Source organism: Alexandromys fortis, unplaced genomic scaffold (assembly GCF_014885135.2).
Source record: "Alexandromys fortis isolate MF-2015 unplaced genomic scaffold, M_Fortis_MF-2015_v1.1 scaffold_33, whole genome shotgun sequence".
Taxonomy (NCBI): Eukaryota; Metazoa; Chordata; class Mammalia; order Rodentia; family Cricetidae; genus Alexandromys; species Alexandromys fortis.
In genome coordinates, this window is record NW_026067917.1 from 1,637,933 (window position 1) to 1,655,320 (window position 17,388).

The window sequence follows — 17,388 nt, forward strand, 5'->3', positions numbered from 1 at the left end:
CTGTAGTCAAATTGGTGACTATCTTAAATGTCACCATCCAGCAACTGATGGAAAAAGAGGCAGAGACCCACATCAGAGAACTGGACTGAGCTCCCAAAGTCCAGTTGAAGAGTGGGAGGTGTGAGAATATGAGCAAAGGGGTCAAGAGCATGATGGGGACACCCACTGAAACAGTTTACCTGAGCTAATGGGAGCTCACCATCAGAGGAGCAGTGCAGCAAGGTGGGGGAAGCTTCATAGGCCTAAGATAGTATATAGATCTGATGATAATCTTTAGCTTTTGGGTAAATATATTCATGTATATGTGTATATATATATATTCATATATATACATATATATCCATACATGTATTGTGTGAGTGTATATATACACAGCCATATTTTGTGGCATCATCCAGTTCTTGGAAACCACCTGCCTTGCTTTCTCTTTTCAAACTATTTCCCAAAGTCCTGAGATGAGTGTGGCTAATCCCAACAGAGGAAATTATTATATTAACTTTTCTCCTCTATTTAGGGAGACAACTGTTCGGCAGCACAAGGTCAGAGCCATTCTGTCTTTCCTCCTGTGTGTTACAACTGCCTCTGCGCCCAGATGGTCTGAGTTATGGCCTTCTTCACCACACATGTTCTGGGCCGCTTCTTCTGGCTCTTTTGTTCCTTAAGAGTGCAAGTCGCAAGATAAGTGACAATTTCTTAAAGGGTAATTAAGAACCTTTCTGCCTGTGTCCTACTTAATTAGCTTCTGCCAACCTTAATTATACTCAAACTTTTAAAATTGCGCTCCATTCGTATTTATTATACTTAAACAAATATCATGAAATAACAGAGGACAGCTACTATTCTGTGATCATCCAGAGAATGACTGCTATATAGTAAGAAAGAAATTATGAAAATAACCTAAAAGCTAAGCCAGAGCCCTTTAATGTGCTTCTGCCTCCTGCTGATGGGCTCTCACGGCTGTTGTGCATGCTTAAGGGCAAGAAGATAACTTTTCTTTGACATAACAATTTCCAGTGAGGTTATTTTTTTTAAGCGAAAGTGTCCAATGAGCAGAAAATCATATTAAATTTTAATAATTTCCATTCTGGGGTGTATATAACACATATGTGCAGCTTGTAGAGATGCTGATTGCTGGTCCCACCTGTACCTGCACAACTTTTATTCTCATGCCCTGTCATGCAGAAAGACAGAATTAGGTCTACATTAAAGGTATTTGGGAGGTTAAGTAAACTGAGGACAAAAATGAATCGTGGCACAATATCACATATGCAATGATGCATAGTTTCAAGAGTTTGATTCCGTGAATCTGGTCCCAAGCCTGAAATACAAATATTAAGAACAAGACACAATACAGATGAGTGGGGACAAGCAGTGTTTGTCTTTCTAAGCCTGGGTCACCTCACTTGGTGAATGGATGGATCTAGTATCATGATTTCATTTTTCTTTACAGCTGAATAGCATTTCATGGTGGAAATGTACCACAATGTACCACATTTTCATTATCCACGCATCTGTTAAAGGACATTTAGGTTGTTTACATTTCCTAACTATTGTGAATGGGGCAGCAATGAACATGGATGAGCAAGTATCTGTGAAATATGATATCAAGTTTGTTGGGCATACACCAGGAAGTGGTATGACTGGTCTACCAGTATAGTAGATTTACTTTTTGTCTTTTGAGACGTCTCCAGACTAATTTCTGGGGTGACTGCAACAATTTGTATTTCCACCAATAGTGAATAAGGAATTCACAGCCTCATTCTATATTTCTAATCCATGCAAGAAATATGCGTATAATCACAAAATGACAGTATTAGCAGCATGAGTCTTAGTCAAGAGTCCTACACTAAGCACTTATTCTGTTAGTCCTTATGTAACAGTGAAGAACATTAGGTAGGATCTTTCACCTAACAACGTGGGGAGGAAAGATATTCAAGAGTTTTAAGTTCAAACATACCTAAGCCCAGAAGACTAACGCCGTAATCCTGTCTCCTTCAGAATGCAGAGTGGGCAGAATGACACATGTTGTATGCTGTTCTAAGTCAATTTAAACAAGCAAGTGCATACATTAAATAAAAATAGTTTCAAACTAGCCAAATGCGGTGCAATGAAGCATAGAATGAGGTCCCTAACATTAGGTCTGGAAAAGTGGAACATCGTCATTGGTGAAGGGTGTTTTTACGGCGATCCAAGCTATATGTCTGAAAGTCTCAAGAAGAGGGAGCGATCTGTCCAAATCCTTCAGGCAGCAGCCAAAGAACTGGTACCTGAGAACGCAAATTAGCCAGCATAGCCACTCGAGATGGGGCTGGAGAGTGAAGGAGACAACAGGTCAGATGCGGCTCTGAGAAAAATTTGGGCATTCATCTGAGTTCCGTCAACAGTCCCTAAAGAGTTCTAAGCAGGGGAATTATGTGTCTGACCGCAGAGCTGAAGACCTTCCTGGCTCCAGCAACTGCAATTATATCAGAATAAACCAGATAAGCCGCCTTTCCTTCTCTTACTGATTTTATTATATTTTTGTTTATTTATCCTACAGTTTTCTGCCCTTCATAAATTAGTGATGTAGCCTGAACCCTGGGAAGCATAGCTGGAGGCCTTCTGAAGCCCATGGTCTTGAGATAGGTCTGAAATCAAATCATGCCATAATTCAATCTTTGTTCCCGGTAAGGTGCGCTACTTTGGAAGACTGTTTAGAAGCAATTCTAATCAAACATTAAAGTCACTAGAATTAGAGTTATATTCCTATTTCAAACCATGTAGTAAAGGCAGCTGGGAATCTGGGAAGCAACATTAATGGCTTCTGGAGTAGAGAAAAAAAAAACAACCTGATTGTTGACCTCAACACTGGAAACTGTTATAGCATTCCAAAGGGCTATGGATCACCATTTGCCTGCAGCTCCCAGCTATATAGTCTATACCTTCACAACGTTCATTTGTTCCTATCCTAATCCCCAACAGACTGACTTTGGGGGATGAGTAGACCATGAAAGAAGAGCTTTCATGAATGGGGGGGTCATGTCCTTATGAATGAGGCTCAGAGAATTCTCTCATCCTTTCCTCCACTTGGGACAGCAGCTAGTGGCCTACAATGAAGAAAGAGGGCCTCACTAAACTCCAACCGTGCTGGCACCCCAACTTCTTGTCTCCACAACTGAAAATATAAATACCTGCCTTTCAAACTATTTGAGTTATTTTATTCTATTTTAATTTAAGTATACCATGATCTTTTAAAAATATTTTATTATATTGTGTGTGTGTGTGTGTGTGTGTAGTGTGTGTGTGTGTGTGTGTGTGTGTGCCCTCAAAGATCAGAAAACAACTTTCAGTAGTCAGTTTCTCTCTCCTTCTACCTGTGGGTCCTGGAGGTTGAACTCAGGTCACCAGGTTTGGTGGGAAAGAGCCTTTCCCCACTGAGCCATCTCACCTGCTAACCAGACTAAGATCTTTAGGAAAGGGTTCCCTATCTTGCTTGGGTTCTACCAATGAGTGTCGGTTGCTTCTTCAGACACAATTGTTCCTGCATAAACATTGAGCATGGGCCTCTCGGAATAATATAACTCACTCTGGGGAGCTGAGAAGATGGTTTAGAGGGTATAGTACACTTGTCTTGCAAACATGAGCACCTGAATTTGAACTGCAAGAACCCAGGGAAAGCCAGATAACACAGTACATATCCATGATCTTACTGCTCCCCCCAGAGGTAAGAGACACCCAGAAGCTATGCTGACACATGCAGCTATGGACAACAAAAAGAAACCCTGTCTCCAAAGTAGAAGGCAAAAATCAATGCCTGAGTTTTCCTCTGACCTCCACATTCAGACCAGGATACAAGTTTTCCTGCAGTTACACACACACACACACACACACACAAACACACAGCCTCCATTCTATTCACCTTCATCATAGACACACCTTTTGGAATGGTGACAGTGAGCAAAGACCCTCTAGCTACACACTGCCCAACCCCTTCTCTGGGCAGCCCTTCCAATAAATGCCGCATCCCATCATCTGGAGTCCTGTACATATACTCTGAAAAAAAATGCCTGATGGTTTAGCAACCCCCATCTTCCCCAAACAGGCACATTGCTGAAGTTTCTTCATACACAGGAAAATTTGTGACTCCAATAATTTTCAGACCCCAAATGGACACCAATCTCTGGCTCATACATATCTTTAAATTGCAAATTAATGTCACCATCCCCTCTTCTCCATAGTAGGAAGGAGGCTAAATATGATGTTCCATCCACTGGCTGTCAACTTGGCTATGATGGAAGGATATTCATAGACTGCTGCAATTAGAGATACATAAACACCACACAGTCCCTTCCCCTCAACGCCGCGTTCAGAATGCAGGAAAACAGGGTAACAATTTATCGTATATATACATAACCCTAGCTCTGTGTACAATATGCTTAAAGGACTGTCCCAAAACAGATGCAACAATATTCCATTGTCTTTCTGTTCAGAGGCAGGAAGTGCAATCTTCCTCTAGGAAGCTGAAAGCAGCCACTCAGCTTCCTTGGCATCGTAAGCCTAACAGGCCATTCCAAACAGTGAAAGCCCTTGAGCATCCAGCGTGTGTATGCACTGTTCATACATAAAAGGTAATCCCTGGGTATAGCTGGCCTATCTATACATCTTGAGCAACATTTGGAAATTTTCTCATGTTCATAATGCTAATTAACAAAGACAACTGAAGTCAATGTTGCCCTAGGGGAGTGAACAACTCATTAGTCATTCAAATGTTAACTGCTTTAGAAATATGAACTCCCAGGAAGGTACTTCAAATATTAACTAGCCACTCATAATGCCTGTGCATTAAACCTAATTAATAAACATATATCATACTCTGTCAAGAAGAATATTAAATTAATTTTCAGATAGAGTAATGAGACAAGTTAGTCAGCTTTCCATTACTACAATAAACAACTGAGATAATCACCATACTAAGAGTGAGGGCTTATTTATGCTAATGACTTTGCAAATTTGTTTGTGGTCATGGGACCCCAATGCGTCTCTTTATAATCTCCTCAGCTTGTTGCCATGTAATGGAAAACTCTTTCTTTAAACCTTTGCTACTGACATGATGTTTCTTATGAAATTCTGAGGCCTTCAACATATTCTCAATCAATAATTGATCATTTTCTGCATTACCTTGTGCTAGAGGACCTGGCAGACCTGTCTGGTATTGGATGTGTGCTATGTATATGGGACAGAGCCTATTTCTGATTATATCTTGAACATGTATGAATAATGAAGTCAATTATGTATCATCTTGTATAAATTTAGCGGTTTCAATATACAAAACAACTTTCTGCATATTGTGAATCAGTAACTATATTAAGAGGTTCTTTAAAATCCCTTAGTACCTTTTGGACAGGATTATAAGGGCTTTGTTCCACATTACTTAAATCTTCTGATTTGTAACCTGCCTTTCCTGATTTATTTGCATCAATATAGAATATATGGGTTCCAGTTATTTGTATGTCCCATACAATGCAGGGAAGGATCCAAGTAGTTCTCCTTATAAGATTAATTCTATCACTTTTGGGATAATTGCTATTAATCTCTCCAAAAAAATTAACACAAGCTCTTTGCCAAGGTTCATTGTCTTTCTATTTTTTTTTAATTTCATCAAAATTAAAAGGCACTATAATCTTTGCTGGGTCTATACCTGCTGATTTTTTTATTTTCCTGGTGAGACATGTCCTCCACAGTGATTGGGAATGACTGGACCACTTTTGACTTGGGGGCCTCTAAGAGGCCCCCCCCAAAAGAGTTTTGCAATGATATCAGGTTGCCTTGTCTATCTTTTGTTGATCTGCATTCATTGGTCCAATGGATCCTGCATACAAAGAACATTGAGACATTTGACTCTAATACTGAATCTTGGGTAGGAGAAGCAATTTCCAAAGGTATGAGGAGACATCAAAATGCAAAATATTTTAATTGTAGTAGAATAGGACATTTGATAAAGGATTGCAGGCAAGGAATTCCTAGGAATAATATCTCCTCTGGGAATGACAAGAATAAGAGGACTCAGCCTTCAGGTATATGTGGAAGGTGTGTCAAAGGCTGGTGGGCAGAATTCCTACAACAGCAACCTGAGACAGTCCTACTTACAGTGCCCCCCTTCACTCTCTTAGTACCTCAGTTTGAGCAAAAACTGTAAACATCCTATAGACCACTCTATGTTCACAGTTGTTCTCTGGCCATACAATTCAGAAGACGTTAAATCATGACTGTACAGTTCATCACCCACTCTGTGGAGAGTAAAATGACAACCAGCCTCTGATGCATGGAGGCTAGCCTCAGCTAGCACAAGGGATTCTCTTGGAGACCTATCTACTGGCTCAGAGGTGAAAGAACACTACCCTCTCAGAAGGAAAGCAGTTCCCTAAAACCACATACCTTGATCCCTTGTGCCCTGCTTGAACTAATTGGAGGATCTGCCTGGTTTCTGCTGATTCTGTGTACAGCCCCTTGAAGCAGGACTGTCAGGAGACTAGCCCGAATGGCTGGCCGCTTAAGCAGTCTTTCTTTCATCAGCTCCTGCCCACGCTTTCCCAGAACACTGGGAAATGGAAATTGGATGCAATTTAGTTTCCAATTTGGCTTGCAAACACTTTAGCCTCCAAATTTCAAGCAGGCATTCCAACTCAGTAGACTGCACCCTTATTTTATTCCTGGATTCCTTGTACCTGCTCCCAAAGAATAATTATTTAGAGGGATGAAGAATATCTCTCCAAAACATTGTTAAAATGCAGGTTTACAACCCCACTTCTTCTCACCATCGGGGGTGAGTGTCATGTCCTCTTACTTTAAACAGTAGATATCCTGATCAAAAGTGTGGTGGGGAAAATGCGGGCTTTGACACGTATTCTTTTGTGTATCTTACCTGTGGTGGTAGTGGTATGAGGGATAGATTCACAGAGGCAGCTGGGTCATGGGGTTTAATCCCATCTACAAGGGCAACTGAGACCATCACAGGTACGTCTCATTGGTCTAGCCAGTTTCCTTATACAGTCTCCAACATTGCACGTAGTCATCTCTCTATCCTCAGGCTCCTCTGCTACTGTTGTTATTCTGGCTACTTTCCATCTGTATTTTTGAGCTGTGTGTTCAGCTTCATTAGACTGGAACATTTTAGTGATAGAAAGAACTATCTAGGTCATATGTTTAACTATGTCATTGAAGAAGTACTGTGATATTTGGATGAAAGAATCAGGATCTCACATAGGAAAACTTGTATTCAAATCCCTATTAACCAGTGAGTCAGACCAAGATCTGAAGCCAGAAGCTCCATCTCTCTGGATTGCCTCTTCCAACACTGAATAATACCATACAGAGCTGCTTAAAGGGATGTCTTAAGAGGCTGGAGAGATGGTTCAATGTTTTAAAGCACTGCTGCTTTTGCAGAGGCCCCAGGTATGTTGCTTGCACCCAGATGGTATCTTAATAACCATCTCTAAGGCCAGTTCCAGAGAAACTGAAATCCCCTTCTGGCCTTCTCAGGTACTGCATGCACATGGTGCAGATATATATATGAAGGCAACACACTAAAACACAGAAAACACATCCTAAGATAGTTTGTCTTTTTTTAAAGCAAACAACAAATACATTTCTCATATGATTAAATTCTGGCACAAAGAACCTACATAAGTTATTCAATATAACACCTATTCAGGAATTCTCACTAAACTAGTGATAACTAGCATAGATTAATTACTGATAATGATTCAAGTATTGACCTATGCACCTTTAGTTTCATTTACTCTTAAAATTAATCTTAACACTGTTAGTAATCTACTCACTTCCTTGATGAATATACTATTAACCATCTTGAGAGAGTTAATACAGTGGTCAGCCCCACATGTGCAATATCAAAGACAACCAAACCTATGCTTGCCTAACTAGAAAAACTAAGGTTCTTTGTTTTTTATTGATTTTCATTGAGGTCTACATTTTTCTCTGCTCCCCTTCCTGCCTCTCCCCTACCACCTTCAACCCTCCCCCAAGGTCCCCATGCTCCCAATTTACTCAGGAGATCTTGTCTTTTTCAACTTTCCACTTCCCATGTAGATTAGATCTATGTACGTCTCTCTTAGTGTCCTCATTGTTGTCTAAGTTCTCTGGGATTGTGGTTTGTAGGCTGATTTTCTTTGCTTTATGAAAAACTAAGTTCTTATAAAGATGTCAGTTTTATAGTAGGAAATGTATGGAGTGGGAGATCAAATTTTAAGTTCCATCCACAAGAGCAATTGGTTTCATTTAAAACAAATGCTTAACAAAGAAACTTGGATGGCCTGGTTTATTGTTACTGGTTTCTTTAATATGGCTGCTCAGTATATTATCTGGGTCACCAAGGATGGGAATGAGAAGGACTGCAGGCAGGGATCAAGCGTAAAGTGAGTGTCCAGTTTAGTGAGAGGTGGATCACCTAGCAAATGCAGCTGTTTTTTAGGTGGTGGGGATGGGTAGGCAGCAGCCATCCTCAAATATTTCTCACTAAGGAAAAGTTAACCTTTCTAAATTTCCATGCTGATATAAACACAGTAAGAAGTCTCAATTCCTATTTCAGCCTAACTTCTCCCCCTGTGCCAAAATAAGGGAGAGGTTGGTAGGAGACCTATAACTCCAAACTCCCTCACAACACCGCATGCTGTCTCTGAATGTATGTTGGATTACCCAGTACATGATCTGCAGCTTACTATATAAAAAGCTTCTTGCTTTATAGTAAGGAGTGAAAGAAATTTAATAAACCCATTTCACAATAATGTGAATAATCCAAATAAAAGGGCCGCCGCTCTGGAAATAGATTTAATTAACTGAGGGAATTTGTACTACAGCGTTCCACTTTCTATCTCAGGATAAAAGTATTTTCTTGCTCTACACTTGAAAAAACTAGTGGGTCAATACACCCAAGATGCACTTCCTCATGTGAGTCGTTGCCACTGACTACTTGTGAGAATTTCAGCTAGATATACGCTATGTCCCCAGAATAATGCAACCAGGGATTTCCAGGGAATAGGCATGGGGGGAGTGTTGTGACATGATGTCCTCTAGATCTGACCTGGCCCTTGCACTAAATATCCTGCCAGCTATGCTTCCCTGCAGGAGAAGTTTTTTTAATTTTTAATTGAGATGGTTTACTTACAGTTTCAGAGGTTCAGTCCATTATCCTCAGGAAGGGGAGCATGGTGGTGTGCAGCCAGATGTGGTGCTGGAACTGAGAGTACTACGTCTTGCACTGGGAAAGCAACTGACTGATGCACTGAGGGAAGCATGAGCAAAATAGACCTCAAAGTCTGTCCCCTACAGTGACAAGGCCACAGCTTGTAATAGTGTTATGCCCTTTGGGGGCCATTTTCTTTCAAAGCACCACAGAGACCCTCTTTTACAAGAATACTAACGCAATCCATGATTGCTTGAGGCCCTCATGGCCTAACAATCTTCTAAACCTTGCCTCTTAACACCATCACATTAAGTTAGACTTCAGTGTACAAATTTCAGAGTACACATACAACCAGACCATCCCTTTCAGGAAATCCTTTTCTGGATCTGCCAATCCATGCTGATTATTCCTTGCTCTGACCTTCTACTGCATACTTAATATTCACCAATTTAGTCTTTTATTGATTTGTATTGACTTGCACTTTTAATTTGTCTTGGCACATGGACTGCAAAGTCATCGAAGCAAGGATGTATTATCTTACAGCGTGTAGCATCTTTCCAAGAACTCAGGAATTGCATGATGATTTGCTTGGTTGACTGAAGGTATACCATGAAATCTTCCAATTATCCAAGAAGGAAGGGGACCTTCATAATTCTACATAAGATGTGATCTCTCAGGGAGAGTAAACAGACAGTTCTGCGCTTCTTAAAATGCGATCAGCCATGTGAGAATAGAAAAGCAGCAGCCATGCAGACCAAATCCTTAGTGCAAACACGGGCAAAAGCCCTACTTCCCGACTTCCCTGCAGAGAAGACAATCAGGCTGAAAATGATTGATTAGTAAGGAACTAATTAGAGGAGAAGCTTCTTTAACATGCTCACTAAGCAAAGAATATGTTTAATTAGGGTGGGAAGATTTAGCATGCCATTGAAATAGATGTTCTGGTCACTCATTCTAACTAATTGGGTATAGAGTAAATTTTGTTTCCTAAGTGATGTTAAAGGACACGTTTCAAAAGAAATCACTCTAATTGTGACTTTACACAGATTAAAAGGCGACCTCATAGTGAAGATTTTCTTTGGAGCTAGAAGTGTAGGTCAGAGATGGCGCACTTGTCCAGTATATACAAAGTCTTGGATTTGATCCTCAACACAGCAAAAGAAAAAAATCCATTATCTTTAGCTCATTATTGAGATAAGAGAAAGATATTGCCATCATTCAAAGAATCCAGAAGAACAAGTATAGTTATAGATAAGGCATCTAAGAACAACCTTTAAAATGGAGTCAAAGATGACTGAGTTTGTCAAGGGAAAGACAGTCCATGGAGTCTCTCAAGCAGAAATGTGTGTGCGGGACAAGCATTATTAGACTGATGCCAGCCACTCGTCCATTTCAGAGTTGCACTTTTAATTTGTCTTGGCACGTGGACTGCAAAGTCATCAAAGCAAGGATGTATTATCTTACAGCATGTAGCATCTTTCCAAGAACTCAGGAATTGCCTAATGATTTGCTTGGTTGACTGAAGGCATAACCATAAAATGGCTCCCATCATCCCAGAATTGACAGTGTTATAAACTCCCGGCAATTTACAAGGATTGTCCTGCCCAAAGTGCCAATTGTCTTGTCATGGGTGGCCACTTATTCCTGACTTCTTTTCCTCGTTGACATCTCTGTTACTGTGATTAAAAAGAAACCATACCAGAAGCACTTAGGGAGGCAAAGGAATATTCCGTCTCACAGGTTAGAGTCCATCATCCCAGGAGCCAGGGCAGGCACTGGGCAGCAAAGGCAGAGGCTAAGCAGACAAAAGGGAAGGCCAAGCAAGCAAAAAGTGAGTGTTCTTCCCTCTGCCATGGTCTTCAGATCTGGGCTGTTACCAGAAAGCGCTCCCCATGCTCGGTGGATCTTCCCACATCAGTCAAGGCAGTCAGGACCGTTCTGAAGAGCTGGGGTCAGCTGGTGAGGATCCCAACCCAGGTGATTCTAATTTGTAACAAGGTAACGTTAAAACCAACCGGTGCTTCTCTTTCTGTGAGTTACACATTACAGGCCACTGGGGACTACAGTAAAACCTACTGAAGTGCTGGCTCTCTTCCCAGAGAGCCTACTGATTATAATATCTCACAATTGTCTCATAATAAACTCCTGCATACTTATAACCCATTTAATTTATGTCCGTCTCAAATGTTGACAATTCGATCATTTGATGAGTTATCTCTATGAATATTTTCTTAGCATTTGTTTTGTCCCACTTTCTGGCATTTACTATTATACTTTCTTTGCATTTTGAATTTTACTTACACTGTAAACATGACAAACTTACTCTTCTGTTTTATTATGTCTTCAAATGTTTTATATTCTAATAAAATCCCTCGCGAAGTAAGCTTAGCCTACTTCCTTATGATAATGTTGAAATGTCACTTTTTTTAGGTTTTCTGTTCTTAGACAAATGTCTATATTCTATTTTGTATGTATATAGTCGCAATTCTTGGATACACTTTTAATGTTACATACATTCAGTTTCCATTGTCATTCAGTTGCACTATCTTAAATATAACTCTTTATAAAATATTAGAAACTAAAACTGTCAACAGGAAAAAAACGGAGAGATGCAGAAACCTGGCAAGTATGATAGTTTGAATGTAATTACCCCTATAAGTTCATAGGGAATGTGTAGCTTTGTTGAAGTAGATAAGATGTTGTTGGAAAAAGTTTGTCACTGTGGAGGCTGACTTTGAGGTCTCGTATATGCTCAAGTCATACCCAGTACCTCAGTTATCTCCTGTCACCTTTGAATCAAGATGTAGACAGCACCATGTCTGCCTGTATGCCACCATGTCCTGCCAGGGTGACAATGACTAAACCTCTGAAAACATAAGCCACCGCAATTAAATACTTTTTCTTTATAAGAGTTGCCATTGTTCATAGTGTCTCTTCAGAGCAATAGAAGCCCTAACTAAGACACATGTTTTGATAATTTTTTGTGCTGTTATTTATCATTGATCAGATCTTAGATTTAGCTGATTGGCTCTGAAAACCAAAGTCAATTTAAAGATGGGAGGGTAAATTAAGATTTTAGTCCAGGGAGAGAAGAAACCCTTGCTTTTTTTTTTAATAGGATGATTTCTTCTATTTCCACCCCTAAGTTTTGGCTGTTAATATTTTGATTTGCTGCCCAGGTTAAGGAGAGTCACCAGAGCTTAACTGATCTTACTATCCAGCAATTCAGCACTCTTGAATAATCAATTGCTTCTTCCTCTCAGAAATCAGGGCACAGTGTTGGCTTCAGCAGTACATGTATTAAAGAGGGAATGATACAAAAAAAGATTAGCATAGTGCTTGCTCAAGAATGACATGCAAATTTGCAAGGCATTCATATCTCATACTTTTCAGTCCACTGGGAAAAAAGCATTTTATAGCTGGATATGGATTTTCATGTCATTCTCATAAAGCCTAAACTTTAACTAGAATAGAGTCTTTTAATTATCATGCGAAGATACTGATTGAAAATTTTCTGGTTGATGATAAATACAGCTTCTATGCCTAGGAGTCAGGAACCCAAAAGATCTGAAAAGCCCCAAAGTTTCACACCTTAAGGCAGTGGCTGAAGCTGGCATATGGAATTAGGGATGAGTTGTGGTTTCTGCTCCTGCCTCTGGCCTTACCTAAGTGTGAAACCTTTGAGACGACAGCCCCTTCATCTTATATAAATTCAGTCTAATGAGTTCCAGATCTAGAAGCCTTCATCGGAAGTTGGCTCCCAACTTGCTCCTGAAAACTGACCAACATCGTTTTTTAAGGAGCCAGACAGAACTCAACAAAATTCCTTTACAAGGGGAAATGGTTTCGTGATCTGTGCATGATAATTTAAGTGTTCAAATTATTGCTCCACTGTTTCACCCTTACCTCTCCATATTCCCCTGGCTACCAGCAGGCTTCTCATTAGCCATTATCCTGGAGATGGCAGCATTGCCGCAGACAAACCACTTCTTGAATGGCTGTCATACTTACTGCAGATGCATTTACTTGCACAATATTTGAGCTATTGGGTTCAATGAACTGTACCAATTATTGAAACAGATTAAGTAAATGAATGGGCCATTACTGTTATGAGTGGCCTGAGTTAGTCATTAAGACTAAGTGGTTAAAAACTCAAGAGGCCTAATGTAAAATTGAGGAACAATTTTAAGACATTTAATGTACAGTGATAAATCCATTATAAAAGATTAACTAAAAAAAAAAAGATTAACTAACCAGAATCCTCAATAAATTTATTAGAAATTATGAAGACGGTAGAGATATGCTAAAATTAGTCAAAATACTTACACATTACAGGTATCTGTCCAATGTAGTGTTTACCACTCTAAAAAGTACAAGACGTGTAAATTATGATTCTTATATTTAACTTGCTTATAATTTAGTTGTAAGACAAAAATTATGTATACAAAACTATCTGGAAGCAGTTAAGCATTAAATTCTATATAAATTGTAATAAAAAGAAAATAATTGCATGTTTTTAAGAATACTGTTTGTAACACAAGCATGACCAAAGAAATGCACTTCCTTTTTATTGATTTTTATTTTAGTACTGTTTTGGGGGATTTCATACATAAACACTGTATCTATACTACTTCTGCCCCTCCTTTCCCCTCTTAAACCCTTAAACTCTTCCTATATGCCCCCTCCGATATGACCTTTTCTTTAATTATTACTGTTTCATAGATAGATAGATAGATAGATAGATAGATAGATAGATAGATAGATACTTTATTTTTTATTTTCTTAAGTTTTTTAAGGTCTTATGTGGATCCATGCCCCCAGACGGTGGGTACTGTTTTGTAAACAGAGACTACACTTTAGTTTTCCAGCTACCCATACCCAAATAATCACACAGAAACTATATCACTTACAACACTAACTGACTAATAGCTTAGGCATATTCCTAGCTAGTTCTTAAATCTTAAATTAACCCATTCTATTAATCTATTATTACCACGAGGCTGTGACCTACTGGTAAGGTTCCAGCAGCATCGCTCTCCTTCAACAGCTACATAGCTTCTCCTTGACTCTGCCTACCCTCTCTATAAATCTCTGTAAGGATTTCCTGCCTGTCTTTAACCTGCTAAGCCATTGGCCAAAACATTTTTAATACTTATCCAATAAAAGCAACACATATGCAGAAGGACATCCCACATCACCTATATATGTGTGTATGTGTATGTATATGTACATGCATCCATAACCTTCTGCAGCCATTTAGCAAACCACTAAGCAGTACCCCTCCATGGCCTCTACATCAGCTCCTGCCTCCAGGATCCTGCCATGCTTGAATTCCTGTCCTGACTTTCTTCAATGATGAATAGCAATACTGAAGTGTAAGCCAAATAAACCCTTTCCTCCCCAATTGGATTTTTAGTCACAGTGTTTTGTCACAGAAATAGCAACTCTAAGACACTTACCAAACCAGACGTTGTGGATTTACAGTCGTTGTGGATTTACAGTCGTTGTAGGCTACATAGCTGGATAGAACTGCTGATTGCCCTTCTCTCTTAGCAGCTTTCATAGCTCGTTTGGCTACTATGAGAATTAGTTCTCAGTGAGGAGACTTTCAGATCAGATCCAGTTTCATTCCTTCAAGTCTTGTGTCCAAAGTGTGTTTTTTTTTCTTCCAGCCATAGGGTCTTACCCTCAATTTCTGGGAACTTTTGCCCAGAAATTTTTGACTAATAGAAACGTTGATGTTATGGGTTCAATAATGATTTGGTGTTATTATTGTTTCATCTTATGCTGAAAGGTTTGGGTTTTGTAGCAGGTGGAGACTACTACAAAGATCTACTACTGGTCAAAATACAGAGAATTGACCATGGGGTGCCCATCTCCAGTTGGAATATTTATAATGCAACCCCTATATCTGAAGCTCAGAAATGATTGCAGAAAGGGGAAAGAAAAGATTTAAGAGCCAGAGGACCTGAGCACCTGCTACTAGATAGTATCTTCTATCTGTGAATAGGATGTTGTGCCCATGAGACATCAACCATATGATTTCCTAAATATGACTTGCATAATGACAACAGTCAACACGTACTTGAGAAAGCCGGCCCTGCTCGTAATAGTGCAGATGAGCAGATCCTGAAGTTGTGAGTGTGGGAAAGGTAATCCCACATGTCCTGCAGTGTAGTTGGGAGAGAGATGCCCCTCCTTGCCCACCACCCCTTATTGCCTATAGCATTCAAGAGAACAGACCCTGCACCCCACCTGGGCACCATAGTAATGCCAATCCTGCTGGTCGGGACACAGGTGAGTCTGCTGTGAGTTTTTGTGAGTGGGACAGCTCACCCTACACCCTTTGACTGCCATGTGATGGGGAGGAAGAGGGAAAGATGCCCTCCCTCTCCATGACACTTGCAGCAAATGAGAGAGACAGAGCTAGGGAGAGTGAGCCTTGCACCTTGCCTGGGAAACACAGGAGAGCTGACTCCATTGATGGAGGTGTGGGTAAGCTGGCCTCAAGAATATGAGTGTGAGAGACCAAGCTCCACCCCTCCTCTACTCTATGGTGGTATGGGCAAGGGAGAGAAGACCACCTCATGCCCATCAAGGCCTATGGTAGGTGAAAGAGCCATCTTTGTTGTCGCTAGAGTGAGAGCTGGCCCTACCTCTCACCAACTAGGCAGAATGCCCTCTACATCTCGGTAGGGCTGGCTCTGATGGTGTAGGTGTGGGCAAGCTGACCCTGAGGGCATGAAAGGAGGATAATCGGCCCCAGCCCTTTTTGCTCACTATATAGGGTGAACTAGCCCGGGAAGTACTGGAGAGTTCACCCTGGTATTGAGGATGGAAAGCCTGAAGGACTGACAACCCCAGATACCAGAGCTATGAGTTGTCCCATCCCATTATCTACCCCATCTGCTGGAGCACATAAAAGGGGCTGGTCCTGTAGACCCAAAGTTACAGCATCTCCATGACACAGGACAACAACAAGATATCCAAGAGGAGCCCCAGTGAGGGTCCAATGTTGATGATGTAGCAAAAAACCAGAGCCCTGAAACCAGACCAATGACTCAAGTAACAAAATATAGACTATAAGACTGTGTGACACTATGGCAGTTTTGGATCTACTTTCTTTCCAAATATTCTTAGATGATTTCATGCATCTGCATAAAATATATTGACCACGAATTAGAAGAATCTAGAAATCACAGATACCATGCAAAGATGTTGTGTTTGTCTTTCCAAAACAGTCTTACTCTGCTTAATATCTGCAGCTGCAAATGCCTTCCTGAAAACACTGTAACTTTCTTCCACAATGAAATTCCACATGTGTTGTTGTACTCCTGCGCTGCTTCCATAGCATAACCATGTGTACAGTGCTGCAACAGTGATGTACAAGTATGTCTGTGATATATTGCCTTGGAGTTCTTAGGGTGAAGGCCCTGGAGTAGTACATCTGGGCCATATGGCAGGTACATTTTTAGCTTTTGAGAAACCTCCATACTTCTTTCTGTAGTGTTCAAAACACGTTACACCTCCACTAGTAGTGTTATTTTGTCTCTATCAGATGGGCAGGTGCTGGTCAAGGGATGAATCATAGGAATTCCCGCACTCTGTGAGTCCCAGGGATGAACTCAGGTCATTAGGCTTGGCAGCAGTCTTTTCCCGCTGAGAACTCTCAAGACCTTCTACAGTGAGAATTTAAGACAAAATTTTATGAGATGAAAAACCTGGCTTAGCAGTCAATTGGGTCATTCAGAATTCTCAGCAGTGTGGACTTCCTCAGAAAATAATCTTCTGAGGAGAGAAGTATGTCTTTCTTAGAACTAAGGGAAGTTTTTTTTTAATGCAAGACAAATTAAATCTGTTAATACATTTTATAACACAAATTGATTGAATGAAAGCATCTTGGGGAATACATAGAATCATTTGATAAATCTTGATTTCTGTTCATCAAAACATTCACATTCGCACAGCAGGAAAAGAATGCTTCCAAAACTGGGAAAGAGTCCTCTGAAAAGCCACCATGAATGCCACATAAATGATAAAAATGTTGAAATATTAATGTCAGACTTATACAAGGGATATGGGATGTCCTTTTGTATGCATGTTGCTTTTATTAGTTGATGAATAAAGCCGTTTCAGCCAATGGCTTAACATAGTAAAGCCAGGTAGGAAGTTCAAAGACACAGAGAGAGAGAGAGGAGAGAGAGAGAGAG

At 40.2% G+C, this 17,388-nt stretch overlaps 1 non-coding gene across 1 annotated transcript; it reads left to right on the forward strand.

Moving 5' to 3' along the window:
* The first annotated feature begins 12,454 nt into the window (after positions 1 to 12,454).
* On the forward strand, positions 12,455 to 12,562 carry LOC126500287 (U6 spliceosomal RNA). The gene has a single exon (XR_007591299.1). It is a non-coding gene; the product is annotated as a U6 spliceosomal RNA (small nuclear RNA).
* The last annotated feature ends 4,826 nt before the right edge of the window (positions 12,563 to 17,388 follow it).